General features: G+C 43.9%; 2 protein-coding genes across 3 annotated transcripts in view; one reads left to right on the forward strand and one right to left on the reverse strand.

Annotated features, from left to right (window-relative positions):
* P58IPK (dnaJ homolog subfamily C member P58IPK) overlaps positions 1 to 18,090 on the forward strand; it is a 390,081-nt gene that overhangs the window by 256,023 nt on the left and 115,968 nt on the right. The gene's annotated exons all lie outside the window — the stretch shown is intronic.
* Eaat1 (Excitatory amino acid transporter 1) overlaps positions 1 to 18,090 on the reverse strand; it is a 297,280-nt gene that overhangs the window by 171,511 nt on the left and 107,679 nt on the right. The window contains exon 1 of one of the 2 annotated variants that reach the window (XM_080276711.1): positions 4,268 to 4,367. The exons of the other annotated variant lie outside the window; for it this stretch is intronic. The gene's annotated coding sequence lies outside the window, so the exon portion shown is untranslated. Of the gene's footprint in view, positions 1 to 4,267; positions 4,368 to 18,090 lie in introns of those variants that run through there. 2 annotated transcript variants of the gene reach the window in all.

Below are 18,090 nucleotides of genomic sequence, written 5' to 3' on the forward strand. Positions count from 1 at the left end.
ATGTTTCCAGAACAAGAACATTTTTCTATACGAAGATCATACTTGAGCTGAGATAGTGATTCAGGCGAGAAACTAAGGTGCTAATGATCAAGCACTTTAGGGTGAACAGTGAGGAATGGTAAGGATTATGTTATGGGCCACATGCTTTATATAACGGGTAACAGATAGACAACCACGACAGTGAAGTGGCAACTCAGAGACAGATCCAGAGAATGAAGCAGAAAGCGAGCAAGACGGCAAGATGAGATTCGGAGAATCCCTGGGTTTGGATGGAACTAGCTAATAGCCAAGAAGTCAAAGTGGGAAAAGATGGGAGAGATCGTCCTGCAGTGGACCGACTCAGGCTGATGATGATGATGATGATGATTATGATTCAGCTAGGTTATTACAAGTACTAAAAAAAAAAAAAAAGAATGAAAAAAAATAAAAATAAAAAGTCATACTTGGCAGAGATGGTGCGCCTGGGATCCCTCAAAGCAGTATATTGGACTTCATAAACAAAATTATCAGCGGCTTCCTGATAGCCTGTCCAAGTGTTTATACTGAGTTATCTTAAGCAAAAACATTTATAACATTTGCTCTTGCAAATATTTCACTAAAAAATTACGTAGTTAATGGCATACCAAAATTATGAATGAAAACTGCTTGTAACCCACCGCCCCTTCCTATTACATTCGAAACACCTATAATTATTACCTAATTCTATTTTCAGTAAGTAGTGTGATGTATAAGGGATGATTCAGAAAGACGCAAACTGTCCCTTGTATCCATAATAAACTCGTTGCTAGAGTCACCATAAGCAAGAAAAACGAAAAAAAAAAAGAAGAGTAGAAGAAAACTACACGAACTGAACCTATATCTCAAAGACGACGTGAAGCGTGCAAGCAAGAAGCAGGTTAGGAAGATGAGAGAGGAGGATGAGAGACGGAAGTTGTGAGGGTGGACTTGTGAACGGACAGGAAGTTTGGAAGGAAGGGGCCGGCCACACTAGCCTAGCGAACATCCTGATACCATGGTTCGGTACCCTAGAGTTCTCGAGCGAGGCAGGCACGGGGGTAGGCAGGGGGAAGGCAGGGGAGGCACGAGCAGGGACGGGGGAGGCTAAGGGATGGCAGGGGAGGCACAAACAGGGATGGGGGTGGTGGAGGTTGAGTGGTGAAGAGAGGAGGGTGAGGAAAAGATAATGGATAAAGAGGCACGAGCAAGAAGGGGGAGAGGACGAAGACAGGGAAGGGAGAGGGAAGGACAGGAGAGAGAAGCAGGGGAAGGAGAAGGGAAGACAGATGAAGAAGAAGAAAAGATAGACAGATATACAGATGGATATACAGTGTACATGAGAGAGAGAGAGAGAGAGAGAGAGAGAGAGAGAGAGAGAGAAGAGGGAAGTTGCCTCCTATCCCATCAAGTACTTGCATCCACTCCCTCTCTTTACCCCCTCGCCCCCCATGCGTCTAACACGCTAAATAATTCCTTATAGTGTGTGTGTGTGTGTGTGTGTGTGTGTGTGTGTGTGTGTGTGTGTGTGTGTGTGTGTGAGAGAGAGAGAGAGAGAGAGAGAGAGAGAGAGAGAGAGAGAGAGAGAGAGAATGTGGTGTATGCGTAAGGGACAAGGTCAAACAGCATCCCCACCCCTAAAAAAATGTACATATACCATCACACACACACACACACACACACACACACACACACACACACACACAAGCAAGAACGGAGGAGGAGGAGGAGAAGGAGGAGGAAAAAAGAGAAACAGGAAGAGAAGATAACTAGAGTCCTGTTATAACAACTTTTTTTTTTTTTTATTGTGAGGATCGTAAAAATATCGACGGTGGGGAGGAGGGGGCAGTGGGGGAGAGGATGGATAAAAGTGGGGTTTAAATAGCACTGGAAATTTTAGGTCACTGACGAGGTGGGGAAGGGGGTGACGGGGCCTCTGTTGTTGTTTTTGTTACTTTTGTGTTTAATCCCAGAATGTCAGGCCGAGCAGACCCGTCGATCACAGCACTGATAAACAAATATGAGGTTTGGTTCCTGGGTGGGTGCCGCATATGTGTCGTTCCACCCAGCGCCACCACGTGTAGGCTCCACGTCAGCGCCAGGTGGGTCATTCAATAAGGAGAGTGACGGGGTTGTAAGGACAGCGGCAGGGAAATAAGGACAGTGAAAACGAAGCAAGGTCAGAGAGAGAGAGAGAGAGAGAGAGAGATTAAGCATCCCCGTGGAGGCAAAGCCTGACAACAGGAGGGCTCAAAATTAAGGAAGAAGGTAAAAATCACACACACACACACACACACACACACACACACACACACACACACACACACACACACACACACACACACTCAAACTGTGTTAGTTTGAAATCTATGCACTAGGTAAAATCGTCCCTCGGATACGCATATTTAATCCACTGAAAAGCCAAGCATCTAAAAACAGGAAGGAATATATGGCATAAAGAGATAAAACACGGGTAGGTGAATGAGTTATTGCCACGAAAGATTATACAGGTTAAATAATAAATAATCTTCCCTACACTGAAAAATACGAGACCAAGAGATCAGAACTGGTAAGAATGAAAAAATGATGTATTGAAATAAATGCAAGGAAGATCTCTCTTGTACCCCTCCACAAAAAAAAAGAGAGAGAGAGAGAGAGAGAGAGAGAGAGAGAGAGAGAGAGAGAGAGAACGTGCCAAGTAAATTAACTAAAGGAGGGCAGAGAATTATGAGACGGAGGTAAACACATGCACAGAACAAGGGTAAAGAAAACAGCAGTTGGTTACATGTAAACACACACATTAGGGGAAAGCGGAAATAACGTGTGGTTGAGAAAGGGTTACAAGAAGGAGTGTGTGTGTGTGTGTGTGTGTGTGTGTGTGTGTGTGTGTAAAATTGTATATGGAGGAAGACCTTGAGGACGACCACACCCCCCTTACCTGACTCAATGACAACGGGACTGAGGAAGAGAAAACGGTGGAGTGGGGGGGGTGGGGGGTGGAGAAAAGAAAGTAGAGAGGGAGAGGCAAACAGAAAACAAAATAAAGAATGCTGGAAGACAAGGGGTAGGAGGAGCGAGGCGGGCATGGAAGGGGAGAAAGGCGGGAGGTTGCTGGAAGTAGGAAAACTCTGAAGACAGCAGCCCGTGTACCGTATTTACACATGAATATATACGATACACCCCCATAACAGTTAACTAATATCATCGACTATGTATTTTAATTATTCCGTCCCTTTAATATTCGTTCTAGAAGGACTGCATGTATTTGCAAACTGTATGAAGAACGATACACACATATACAAGGAGTCGCTTACAGAATCTTAAGTTTATAAATACATCCCTTGAACACTGAGAAAGTCAAGGACGATGCCCAGGTTGACAAACATATATACAGGGAATATACGAGTATATGAGGTACAGATAATATGAGACGGGGTAGGGAGGGGGCGAGGGTGACAGGGAAAGTAGGAAACAAAGAGGGAGGGAAAGGAGTACAGCAGGGTGGGAGAAGGGGAAGAAGGGAGGATGGGTGGCAAAAGGGAGATAAATGGAGTCCCAGGTGAAGGAGGAGGAATGGGGGAGGTATAGGAAGAGAGAGAAGTGCGGGAGGAAGACAGGGTCAGAGGCAAAGATACTGCTGGAGTGAGAGGGAACGGAGGAAGGGTGGCAAATGCAGTGATGGAGGGAATGAAAGAGGAGGGAGGGAGGGAGGTAGAGGCAGTAATTGAGGAGACTTGAGATGAGATAGTGATGGAGGGAGTGAGAGGTGATGAAAGAGGGAGGGAGAATCTGAGATGAGGTAGCGACGGACTGAGAGGGGATGAGAAGGAAGGAGGATGGGAAATAAGGAGGGGGGGAAGGATGTAGGTGGGGGAGGGGGGGCAGAAATAATGATGATGCGCGAGGTGAGCAGTGAAAGAGTGAGTGAGAGGTGAGGTTTGTAGTGATGCAGTGCGTGAGAGCTACACAGAGGTATCAATGAGAGGCGCACACCGGGTGACAACAAATTAGTGACAGCTGAGGAGTTGGCACACACCTAAACGACACACAGTATGCCCTCAAGCACGCACACACACACACACGCACACACACACACACACACACACACACACACACACACACATTCACTTTTACTGCTAACTCTGAGCTGTGTGCAGTTTCAGACCATCCACAAAATCTCCACAACTTTCTAATCAGAGGAGGGCATTCAGAACCAACCAAGCTTTTCTACAGCTGGCAATGACTAAATGGTGAAACAAAGATGCTGTCCTACCTTCGACAAGCGCCGGGGTGGTGTTGAGATAGTTGATGTTGTGATGATAGTAGGTGTGGTGGTGGAGGAGAGAGGGAGAGAGAGGGTGAAGGTGGCCCACAGTCACAACACACACTAACCCGCTACCAGGGTCGCCGGGCGGGGAGGAAGGCAGGGAGGGGGGCAGGGAGAGAGGGGGGAGGGATGGACGTAAGGCAGGGAGAGGGACGGAGGCAGGAAGGGAGGGAGGCAGGGAGGTATGGACGTAAGGGAGGGGTGGGACGGAGGCAGGAAGGGAGGGAGGCAGGAAGGGAGGGAGGTAGGGATGGAGAGAGGGAGGGGGAAGGGACGGAGGTAGGGCAGAGGGTGGGACGGTGGTAACAGGAAGGGGTAAGAGATACCTAGAATAGGAGGGAGGGAGGTATGGGGGGTAGATATAAGGTAAAGGGGGAGAGGGGAGACAGAGAGAAAGGATGAGATATGAACAGAGAGGAGAAACAGGGGAAGAGGGAGATAAGAGACCGAGGTTAAATGGAGACAGAACCATTCATGGCGGGGCGTTGAGGAGAGAAAACAAGAGAATGGGGAAATAGACAGGGGAGGGAGAGAGGAGAGGAAGGGGAGGAAAAACGAAATAAAAACGTAGCATGCGAACACTGAGGGAGGGGTAGGGAGGGGCGGCGCGGAGGGAAGTATGGGGGGAGAGGACGGGGCAGAGAGTGATGGAAGGAGGAAGGGGAGGGAAGACGAGATGAGAGGGGAGGAGAGTAAGGGAGGGGAGAGCAACGGGATTACGATCGGGTGAGGAAGTAGTTTGGCATAAAGTAGTGCAGAAGGTGAGGTGATGATGGAAGAGTGATACAGGGAAAGGGAGGGGAAGAATGAGTTTAAAAGTACAGTGACGGACAGAGAGAGAGGGGGAGGAGTTAAACTAGGCACCACCCCTCTCTCTCTCTCTCTCTCTCTCTCTCTCTCTCTCTCTCAAGCCAGTTGTGGCTGCTGGCAATGCTAGTTATACACGCCACAAAATTCACATGTATAATTCGCTTCGTCCAAACTGAAAATTATGAAAGCTTGTCCAAACAGCAATTCATTTGATATTAACTCTCTCACTACGAAAATTCTTCCTCCCCAGCTGAATAAAGTAATCTTGTGGAAGGTTGTATAAAATGCAAACGTCGCTGCACTGAAAGGGCTTATTTAGATCGTTTCTAACCTCTCCACGTCGACGAGACTCCTCTAAGTAGACTCAAATTTTCTCGGGGTAGTTAGAATAAGACGCCATCACACTGAAGGGCTTTACAGAGGTGTTAAGTGACTGGTGATGGTGGTGGTGAGCAGTGACAATGCAGGCTGATTACAGGTGATGGTGAGATGAAAGTGAAAGTGATAATGTATGGTGACAGGTGATATGATGTGGCAGTAATACAGGCAAATCATTGTGGGATGACAGCGAGAAGTGATGGTGTAAGGAAGTGGGAGATGAAGTGATGATGAGAGGTGACATGTAACAATTTACAACTAAGAAGTGAAGAGAAACTGACAGTAGATGATGATGAATTGTTGGTGAGAGGTGGAAGAAGTATGGTGTCTTCGAGCTACATCAAAGCCGTGTAATTAAATTACTTTCGCCCCACCAGCACAGTGACCTGGAGCCTCCAGCGGTCGGATGGTAGAGTGCGTGTCTAACATTACCTGGGTTCAATTCCACCTGGAACGGATACTTAGGAGTGTGCAGTAGTATGTCCTCTCATGTTATTTCACCAGTTTGCAAACTGTCGAGATTCCTTCGACGGTACAGAAAAACATCCTTTCACTCATTAACACTGCCACTACTACTACTACACAATTTCCATGTACACTTTCTCACCCTACACTCCAAAAGCTTTCCACACCTACTGTACACCCATGCGTGGAACACTGGGTGGAGATGGCTGCTTCCCCTGTCACAGAATATGGCGTTGCCCGGCCTTATGGATCAGATGCCTTCCAGGACCCGTAAAAAGGCGGCTTGAACGTGTACAGCAAAGTTGTCGACATTGTCAGGCGTGTGCAAGCCGGCCATTACAATACACACTGTACATAACAAGATGACGTATTTATTATTTTATTTACGTCCAAGTGTCCAGAAGTAATTTATTCTAAGGCCTTCAGCACAACGACGAGTGTAAATTATATCTTCCTGCTGCCACCACACGATCTGGATTATCTTTGGAAAGGTATCTCGTGTTCCAACCATACAATGTTCACCCGACATCGCATCCTGTAAGGGGTCGCCTCTACAAAAAGACCTCCATTCTTTTCTGTCCCTAATATGTGGCGACCTCTCTTATCTCTGCACAGCACCCTCCCTCACAGTATAATCTCATTTTACCCCTGTACTATGTGTATCATTCATTCTCCTTGCACCCACCCTACCGTCCAAACTGCAGCTTTAAGTCACACTACAATCACCCCCACACCTACAACGATGTCCCACACTCTTCCCTCTCCGTAAACTCACCCATGGCGGTGCCCTCACCCACCACCCCGCACAACCACCAACCCACCTACACAAACACCTCCCCCACCCACAAACACACACAAATACCAATGACAAAGGCAAAATCAACAACAACGACATTACAAAGAGAACCACACAACACAACTGCACTGCAAAGACAATCCCATCGCCATTACCAGAGCACATCCCCCAACAATAACAAGGCAAATACAATCCCCCACCCATTATACAACAACGCACACACCCCACCCACAAAACACACACATCAGTAGTGCCTACGTCAACATACGCAGCAACTATTACACAACACAGCAACACACACACACACACACACACACACACACACACACACACACACACACACACAAGTAAAAAAAAAAACATAGGAAGAGAGCAATATTTATTCATGTCCCCCAAGCTTCTTCAAGTCATCTCTCTCTCTCTCTCTCTCTCTCCGTGCCAGCTATAGTAGGCCTCGTCTCACATACACCCACAGGACAATGAGACGTTGCGTAAGAGTCGCTAAGCCCCATCTTCCTTGACGTAGCTTTTATTTTCCTTTTTTCCCAGTAGGGTCTATATACGTTTTTACTGGGTTTCTTTTCTTTCTTTTTTCCAGTATGGTGTATTTTTGTTTGTCGGGATTTGTGTTCCGTATGTGGTCCAAATCTCGTTTTTTTTTTTTTTTTTTTTAACTATTGTTGTATCTAAGGCCGTCTTTTGTAAACTATTATTGCTGCTGTTGGATTTGGTGTTGTTGTTGTTGTTATTATAATAATAATTATTACTCTTATTTATTATTATTATTATTATTATCATCATTATTATTATTATTATTATTATTGTTGTTGTTGTTGTTTTTGTTATTATTATTACTATTATTATTATTATTATTATTTTTATCATTAATATTATTTTTATTACTACTACGAATCCACTACTACTAATGTTTTAAGACGATTTTATTGATGTTACCTGAGATATTAATTAAAGAGATTACATTCAGCCATTATTAACCTCTTCAGTACACGATAATTTCTCTAATTCAATATCTCCAGCAGGTGGCAAGAGAGATTTAATATATGACGCCACCGTAGTGAAAGGGTTAACCACTTCACCTCCATGACCTATTTCGTGTTAACTCTAGACGGCTTCTCGAGCGGGAGGGGTTAAGATACAGAATTAACCTCTTCGGTGAAAAAAACAAAGTGAGAAGATTGATTCGTAAATGACCCACTACTTAACACTTTTCAGGCTACGACTCATTCCCTGCTGCATAAAAGCGTCTGGTGAGGGTGCTGAAGGCTACTCAAATGTGTTTTCCGCGCTTCTCTTCAACCTGTTTTTCTTGTCATGTCAACCATTTCGGGGTCATATTTCTCTAGTTCCTTCCCCCCCTCCCCTTCTCCCGGAATTCCATCTGTTTCATATATTTCATCCTTCATATTCTCAGCTTCGTCAGTCTTTCCTCCCTGTTTCTACCCTTCCCCGACCGAGATCACAGTCAACGGGATGCGCACTCCAGATTCCGCTAGTTTTCTCCTCTTTGGGAGTAATCACTCTGTATCCCTGTCTCAAAACACACACACACACACACACACACACACGCACAAGTATTTAACAGTGCTACATGATGACAGGCGGTGTCCACGAAATAGCAACTATCAATACCTCCCGGATTTCATAAACAAACCTCTATTGAAAATTGTTGATACCGTTTGGTGGTATGCGAATTAGAATTTATCCTAGCATTTATGATGACCTATAAAGAAAATTTGGAAAGACAGACGGGAAAAAGGAAGTCAGAGCGATCACAACTCCTCAAATCTGGGTGTAAAAAAAAAAAAAAAAAAAATTCCTGTAGTTTAATCCACTCAAACCTGCATACTGTATTTTCTTCGTGTGTGTGTGTGTGTGTGTGTGTGTGTGTGTGTGTGTGTGTGTGTGTGTGTGTGTGTGTGTGTGTGTGTGTGTGTGTGTGTGTGTTTAAAATATTTTCTTCACCTCAGTCACAGAAACTTTAAGCTGAAAACTCAAAATCTATTTAAATTTATTCATGACCGTCGACAGAATAAACTTACATCGAGCTTTTTCCATTATTATATATTTCTCAGAGTAAATTATTTCTTCAAGTCACTGTTGTACTTTCTCTCCTAATGCTGGCCATGTATGCTCCTGTTTGTTTCTCCCTCCCCCCCCCCTCTCTCTCTCTCTCTCTCTCTTCATTTCCAACAATGCTCCCACCCCCACTCCCACCTCAGCATCATACCCCTCACCCCCAACAATCCTCCTCCCTAAACACACACACACACACACACACACACACACACACACCATGCCCTTTCATTTCCTTTCGCATACACCACAACATTCCTAGCAATCAACACAGAGGCCTTGAGTGGTTTATGTGGCGTAGCGAACACCACTGCCATCATCACCATCATCATCTTTACCACGCATTCATTATCCCCTCCCTCATTTATCATTACACCATCTTCCTCTCTACATCACCCTTTTTATAATGTTCACTCCGTCGTCATTCATATCACTACGGTGGCCGAATCAGTCGAGAGTTGGCCTGCAGTCCTAATGGACCCATATTCGAATCCCCGCTGGGGCAGGGAACAGGTTAAGGATGTGAATTTCATTAAAGCAGACTTTACTGATCTACCACACGAACCGCCGACATGTAAAAATATCCCCGCTAATACCAATACACCAGTCCTGTACGAGACTGCCCTAGCATGTTTTCAATATGGGCGATGGGTGTTAGTGCCCAAGTGGTGACATGTGGTGGTGTATGGACGTTGAAGGACTATTGAGCCACGGTAACGGGCTGTGAATCCTATGGCTAGTCAGACACATTAGTATACATATACTGTATATACCAACTTCCTTCTTACATCTATTTTAATCTCACTTATAACACCTCGCACCAATCTATATCTGTTATAGAAAATTATTTGCATATTTTTTGTCTTTGCATGTTTCCCTGGCCTCTTTTTCACCATTAGCTGTCACATTCTTCATTACATCTCCATCTTTACACCTTTATCACAAATTATCTATATATTCTTTCTATTTTCCTCTTCAGCCTCAGTTCATCTTCGTCTTCAGTTCTTTCCGGTTATAGTATTACATCTCAATACTAATCTCCTTATCTGTTCTTATCTCTCTTTACATGTGCTTCATCAGCTACCTCTTCTTGTCAATTTCCCTCGGCAGTGTGTACAGCTGAATCCACATGTCAGTCGTACAGTGGATGGTTATGATAACAGTTAGGAGTTTCTGTCGGCCATAGTACATTTAACTGACGGTCTTCAACAACTTCTTGACTGTAATTAGATTACAGTGTTACATACGCTTACTTTCTATATTCAAAAAGCCAACAGTTCAAGCCTCTCTGCCAGGAACTTTAGATCAACTTTATCTCCTTTGTCTTCTGTTATTTTTATCCAGTTTCTCTTCTTCCATCCTTTATAGTACCAGTCTTTTTCTTGACCTACTTTTACTTCCTCGTCAGCTGTGGCCTTTCTTTTCAACTTTTTTATCAAGTTTCTTTCTCCACCCCCTTTTTCCTCTTCACTTTCAATTTCTCTTGTTGCATTTCCTCTTGCTCCTTTGTGTTTAAATCTCATATTTCCTTTCCTATCCTCCCCTCCCCCCACTCTCCGTTTCCCTCTCCCTCCTCCTCATTTCTCTTTCTTTATCTCCTCTCTATTTCCCCTCGTTTTCCCGCTTGTCTCTCCCCAATTTACTCTCTTTCCATCGTACCTCTTGTCTTTTTCTCCTTTCTATTCCACAATTCGCTGTTCTACTACCCCCCTCGCCCGTCTTCTTCCCATCCCTCATCCTTTCTCTCTTCTCCAAGTCTGCTCTTCATCTTCATTCTCACCCTCTTGAAGTACATCCTAACCCTTAATAATTAATTTGAAGATAACTCCTTCACGACCATGACTTATTTATTCTACTTATTTTCTTGTTTCCGAACGACTAAAATAATAATAATAATAATAATAATAATAATAATAATAATAATAATAAATAAACTTTAAGGGGAGGTTCCAAACTGGAGGAGCAATTAAGATATAACATTCATTAGCCGACTCATTATTAAAGGTTATTCCTAGCTTGAATGCAATCGTCTGATGGTCGCCTGAGCAAAATAAATGGATTAATTACATTACAGGACACTGTGTTTATAAGCTAAAATTCACGCTCAAGAAACTGTTTATTACTTGTGAAATATTAGTTTTTGTCGAAAAGTACAGCACAGATTATTGCCAGTTATGCGGATGTTCATCAAAGAGCCCAAAACATCTGGCCTATTACGTAAGTCGACTTTTAAAATACTCCTCACGAACTCCTTTATTACAATGACAGCTTCCCTCCCGCATTTTTTTGTGGTGACGTCAGACTATTCTGCATAAGAAAGACTCCTTGGACTGGCCGGGCTAACTGCTTTTTTATGAACACAACAAATGCTAAATGAGGAACATTATGACAACGAAACGTGTGAGTGGTGTGAACTGTGGAAAATCGGAAACAGAGCTACCAAACATGATACAATAATATTCTGCGTGTAACTGAACGTTAAATGTGAGTGGCAAGACCCGGTGGTGGTGGTGGTGGTAGTGGTTGTGGTCTGTGTTTACCAGAGACCCAAGCGACTGGTGTGTTAAATGGCGCGAGAGACAGACGCTTCATAACAGGAGATTACAGGCTTCATTAAGGCGCCTTGCCAACCCCCAGTGTACCACAGTCATCCCCAGCTCTCAAGCGCTTAGTTAACATTTTGGATGAGAAAGAGAATATAAACATGAAACTCAAAACATACAAAAGAAGTAATTCTTAGCCAGCTGAATGCTACAGTATTTTCCCCTATCTACTGCAGATGTGGCGCCCACCATTCAATCGTTCATGTAGTGTTATATTCATGTGTGTGAACTTTAACGACAAGCTCAGTGACTTCTTGTGGTACAGGAAACCGTATATCACGCTGGGTGGTAATCATGTCACTAATCAGAATGCACTCAGAGATCACATACCTTCGCCAACGCCACCCAGAATTATTTACAGTTGTATACCACCCTTCCCCATCAGACAAATACTTCAACGGTCGCATAATGTACGTTGATTCCAAGGTCTTAGTATGCTCTGTTGCACAATTTCAGAGAGGGCATACCCCCGCCAATGCCAATCAAATTTATGATTCATCCCTAACATCCGGATTCGACCCCACCTCAAAAACTACGAACTCTTCCTTTTCCTACTGCTCACGTATTCACCAGATTTCACTGAAATCCGATAACAACTTTTTTAGACATCTTGAGCACCATCAGGCACAGGTGAATACATCCATCCGTCCAACTTCGTTGATGGTATTATAGAGACGTCTGATGGTCAAGTGAGTTAAGTCCCTCCAACAAGATGAGGTACAAAGGAGCTAGACTCCAAGGGATAGATTTTACTGCTCACTCAATACCACTCAAGTGATTCAGACAAGTTGCCTTTCCCTTAAATGTCGGCACTAGAAAGTGTAACCCCGAGCCCCTACTATCCTGATTTCAGGGGCAGCACAGGACTGGATGATGACTGGAGGGATGGATGTTTACATGGATAAGTCATGAGAGACGGCAAGACTAGTGTGATGGAATGCAGAGCGAAAATGATGACGGAAGGAAGGGCAAGTTTATTATTATTAATGTAGCCTGATAATGTTGCTATTTGATATATATATATATACATACATAATTTTGTGGAAATCTGTACGTGGAGATGGCAGAGGGTAAGTGAAGACAAAAGCTGGGCACTGACTGAGGGAAGAAAGGAGATTCACGTTAATGTAAAAGTGAAAAAAAGCAGTGCAAAATTCTAGTTATATTGTGGCAATTATTAACAAAATGGACAAATGTGTAATGGACAGTCGCGGTCAAATGTTCGTTTACAGTCGAAACCTTATGAGATGTTTTAAAATGTCTCTATTCTAAAGTATCTTTGGAAATTTCAGTAAACATTTCTTCCTTGGAGATGTGTTATGCATAATACTCTGCATTATCTTTCTGTATGTTACTGATACGCACTGTGTTGGTACTAAAAAAAAAAAAAAACGAGAATGACAAGGTGTTATATACGGAATAAGTTGGTATGGAAGAGATGTTGCGAAGTCTAGAAAGCCACTGAGAATACGATCCTAAACCCCACTAATCAAGCAGACTGGATTGTTGCCTCATTTGTTTGGATCCCAGGCGAGTAAAGAGAATAAAGAACGAGCAAGACGACTGTGTGAGGATATTACCACCTTAACATACACTCGTAAATGTGTGAGACTCTGGCGTGGCGTCAGCACCTAAAATTAAGAACGAAAACAGTGGAGGCAATTGTGGTGAGGAATATATGTGGATTTGGTAGGCCAGGCAAATCTTGAAAGTTGTATACGTGAAAGGTATGGAGTACGGAAGCAAAATGATACAGAAATGAACACAGAATGGGTATGAAATGTGGTACACAGCTTGTGAGAGAGTGAATATGACAAAGGGTGACGTGGCCAAACAGAGCAGAACGGATGATAGTCAAGAAAATAAGCAAGAAAACGAGGTATGGGTTCTGAGAGAAAATGCAACAGATTTAACTCTATGACAGAGCTTGGTTGAATCCTGTGGGAAGCATGTGGCAAACTGTGCAAGGAGGTTATATTTTGATAACCAATCTTCTCCACTCGCGATTATGAAACGACAGTGAATGTTTTACCCTGTGGAATAGAAGAAGAAGTTCACAAACGTTTTAACGAGCTACAGATGACTGCGTGGGGTATAAATCTCTGCTGAAAGTTTACTTCAACTGTCTAATTCCTTTCCTGTTTCTGGTTAATACAAATTAACGTGCAACAGCAGAAGTTTGAACACGACACAGATGGCAAAGTGTACCAGGATATATCTGTGTATCTTATTTCAACCCTAAGTAAAAAGAAAATGGTATATCAATTAATGCACGTGTTAAACCGTTTAAAGAATAAGACAGAAAAACAAAAGAGGAAGCCGTGTAAGACATGAACGCTGCTGTGTGTGATCTATCATATTATAAATTATTCACACTTTTCACAATTTCGGTACCGCACTACAGGAAACCAAACCCAGAGCTAAAAATAAACAGGGTAAAAACTGAACAAAGCCAAGCATCTCAGAGTAGCTGACTAATTGCCCTTTGCCCTACATGCGCCAACATTCCTCACAATCATGATGTAATAGACGCTGTGTCAGTGTGTGTGTTTCTCCACTCCTCCCACTGTGTCAGCGTGTCTGTCTCCCCCATCAAAGTTAATCCACTGTCACTACTCAAACATCTCACGGTAGCTTATTATTAACTGCCTCTTACCCTACATATGTCAACATTCCTCACAGTCATGACATAATAGACGGCGTGACAGTGTGGTCCTTCCCTCCCCCCAAGTGCTAATTCACCGCGTTCTTGAGTTCTGGTGTTTATGGGGCGTGGGACCCATACACCGCTGCCCGGGACACTCGATACTCTGGTGGCAAAAACAGGAATTAAGGCAGGGTGGAAAAAAGTGGGCGTGAGATGACTCTTGTGGGTGGATACTTGAGAACCCCGCCAGATGTGTGGTGGGGGAGGGGAGAGGAAGGGGGAGGGAGAAGTACACAGAGAGGGAGAGGGAGGGGGAAGCAAAGGGATGGGGAGGGGCAGAGAGAGGTGGGACGGAAGGAGAGATGGAGATGGAGGTAGGAAGGAAGGATGCAGTAAAGGGGAAGAGGGATTTGGGGTGATGTGAGGAGAGGGATGGAGAGGAGTAAAGAGGGGAGATGCATGAACTGGATGGTGCAGAAACAGGAAGGGGAGGGGGTAGAGGAGGGATTGGGGGAAGTAGGAGACGGAGGGAGAATGGGAAAGAGAAGAGATGGAGAGATTGTATGTGTGTGGGGTGAAGGAGTAGTGTAAGTGGGAGAACGGAAGACAGGAAGGGAGAGCTGGGAGGGGTTGTGTGAGTGGTAGTTTTTTTTTTTTGGGGGGGGGCGGGGGATCCAGTGGACAGAAAAAAAAAAGTAAGGACATTAAATCAGTACGAGACAAAAGAAGGAAGTCATGAAGTTAATGGGACGGACAAGGCAGGAGAAGAAGGAAGGAAAGAAGGAAAGACTGTGAGGAGTGAAGACAGTAAGTGGGAATCCTGAGTGAAAGAGAGACGATAGGGAAAACATGAGGAAGGATGAGACATTAAAACAGAAAAATGGAAGGCGGGAAGGGAAAAAAGAAACGGAGAATAATGACAAGCAAGCAACTGGGAGAAAAAGATGGAAGGAACAACGAAGGAAGACTGCCAGAAAGAACTGAGAGCGGGCACTGAGAAAACAGGAATGAAGGATGATATTGAGCAAGCAGGAAGGAAGGGAGTGAATAAATGAATGAAACAGAGAAGGAAGGAAGGAAAGAAGGAAGGAAGGAAGGAAGGAAGGAGGGGATGAAAGAAATGAAGACAGGGTGATAACAAAAGTTCTAAAAAGCAAGAAACAGGGAAGGAATGGAGGATTAAACTGACGTCACTGAAGGATAATATATGAAGGAAGAGAAGTAAGGAATGACGGAATGAATGAATGAAGGAAGGAAGAAATAAGAGAAGGAAGGACTGAAGTACTGCCGGAAGGAGTGATGATAGAGGAGAGTGTGAGAGCTACGTGGTAAACAAACCGTGAGCAATGACGTAACTTATCCCCCCCTCCTCTCTCTCTCTCTCTCTCCCGCGTCAGTGAATCACGTGACGAGAGAGAGAGAGAGAGAGAGAGAGAGAGAGAGAGAGAGAGAGAGAGAGAGAGAGAGCCACCTCAATTCCTTCAGTACGGTGACATCATTTACAGTTGATTGTTGCTACCTTAAGACAAATGTACTCAGCCTGGGGAAGACGTGAGGCTGTAAAGGTGTGTGAGGCATATCTGAATCAACTCTTTCGGAGAGATGAATAACTTTATTTTTGATAACGCCAAGCTATTCATTAAACTCTATAGAGAGACGTCTCGTTGTAGTAGTAGCAGTAGTAACAGTAACAGCTGAAGTAGTAGCAGTAGTGGTACTATGTGGGTAGGTGGTAGGTCGTAGTAGTAGTAGTAAGTAGGTAGCTAGGTAGGTAAGTAGCGGTGGTGATGGTGGTGGTAGTAGCAGTGGCAGTAGTAGTAGTAGTAGTAGTAGTAGTAGTAGTAGTAGTAGTAGTAGTAGTAGTAGTAGTAGTAGCAGTAGTAGTAGTAGTAGTAGTAGTAGTAGTAGCAGTAGTAGTTGTTGTTGTTGTTGTTGTTGTTGTTGTCGTCGTTGTTGATGTTGTTATTGTTGTTGATGTTTTGTTGCTGCTGTTGTCGCAATCGCAGATTAATCACTAACGTGAACACTGTGGACTGCAGGCTGAACTTGCCCTTCTCCGACAGTTCACCATCCTCCTTTCGGGGGATAGGTAAGCAGTTAAGGACCGTTCCTGTAACCAAGCAACTCAGCTGACCAGATATATCGCTATCACCACACGAAGGCACCATCTCCATCACCAGAGTGGCAGTGAAGGAGGTAAATATCTATCAGGGAAAAGTCAACCCATGGAACAAAGTAAAGAAAACGTCAGCTACCCAAGTAAGGCATTAGACTTGACTTACGGCTCCCCAGCTAACTACCTCATTCCCCCTAACCACCACAACAAGCCCTGTGAGGTTGACGCAATTACCGCCGTAGCCAAAATGTCGGTCTGGTTAATGCTGCAAGTGGTGGTGGTGGTGTTGTTAGTGATGGTGGTGGTGCTGTGGTGGTTTGCTGTGGTGGTGGTGGTGGTGGTGGTGGTGTTGTGGTTAGTGCTGGTGGTGGTGTTGTGGTTAGTGCTGGTGGTGGTGTTGTGGTTAGTGTTGGTGGTGGTGCTGTGGTTAGTGTTGGTGGTGGTGTTGTGGTTAGTGCTGGTGGTGGTGTTGTGGTTAGTGTACTGTAGGTAGTGGAATTATAGTTAGTGTTAGTGGTGGTGGTGTGGTTAGTGTTGGTGGTGGTGTTTAGGTTAGTAATGGTGGTAGCGCTGTGTTGGTGATGTTGCAGCTAGTGTTCATGATGCTGTAGTCAGAGTTTGTGGTGTTGTAGTTAGTGTTCGTGGCGTTGCAATTAAACACTGTTGGTGTCAAAGCGTCGTTTCAATATAAGCAAGCTCTTACGCCTACTGATATTAGGCGGTCGTTATTGCAGCCAGTGTAATGGTTTGTTTGGTGTGTTAGGTGGAATGACAGTGGTAGATATGTACAGCATGTGTGGTGGATATATACAGTACGTTGATTGAAGCCAGACTTAAAAGCTGTTTTCTCGTACTTAGGAAGCTTAATAACACTCTTCCTTACCTACCGTATTTTAATGGTTTGTTTGGTGTGTTAGGTGGAATGACAGTGGTAGATATGTACAGCATGTGTGGTGGATATAATCAGTATGTTGATTGATGCCAAACTTAAAGGCTGTTTTCTCGTACTTAGGAAGCTTAATAACAATCTTCCTTACCTACCGTATTTTACCCTGTTATCATATTCTTGTGTGTTACCTATACAATCAATGTCGATATTAAAAAGACCGAAAGAAAAAGATATTCATGGGTAGTCTGGAACATATATCGGTAAAGAAGAGGTGCTAGGGAGCCTCCTTAGCTGACGAGAACACGGATCTTAAAATTTACAGAATAGACGTGAACCTAGCTTTATACTGCCCTTCTCCTGCCGTCCATCCTCCTTTCGGGGGATGGAGAGGGAGCCTGGGAACGTTTGTACAAGTCGACACCTGACCACCCGGTTATACTGATGCCATCACGTGAAGGCGTCCTGCTCCAGCGCCACAAAAACACACACACAAACGTGAAGCATAACAATGATCCATGGACAGTTGTCGACACAGATTTTGAAATTTGGAAAATATTCACACCACCCTCACATATTCGAAACAGAAATAGGAAGGAAAAGAGACAGTAATAAAAAAAAATTTAAAAATACCATAGAACTGAAACAAATCGATGTAGACAATAGAACTACAATACTGAGTGTGCTTTAGAATCCATGACTACACCATTATCCTCATAAACTTAAAGATTTTTAATATACACTGCGTCCAGAATAAAAACCAATAAGACTCCATAATCTCTTCCAATAAAGACTAATAAAATCACTTACAGCAGCACCCAATTCCAGACATATGTTTCCTTCTTACCGTACAGTTCATATGCGTAAACTGCTGGTCGTATGCTAAGGCCCTAACACCTTTTCCCAAGCGATTTATGTTCCGTATTACACCTTAATGTCCTATTCTGTGTTCTATAAATCCTTCTGATGTCGCT

The sequence above is a fragment of the Coenobita brevimanus genome, chromosome 66 (assembly GCF_032717465.1).
Source record: "Coenobita brevimanus isolate Jiangsu-jjx chromosome 66, ASM3271746v2, whole genome shotgun sequence".
NCBI lineage: Eukaryota > Metazoa > Arthropoda > Malacostraca > Decapoda > Coenobitidae > Coenobita > Coenobita brevimanus.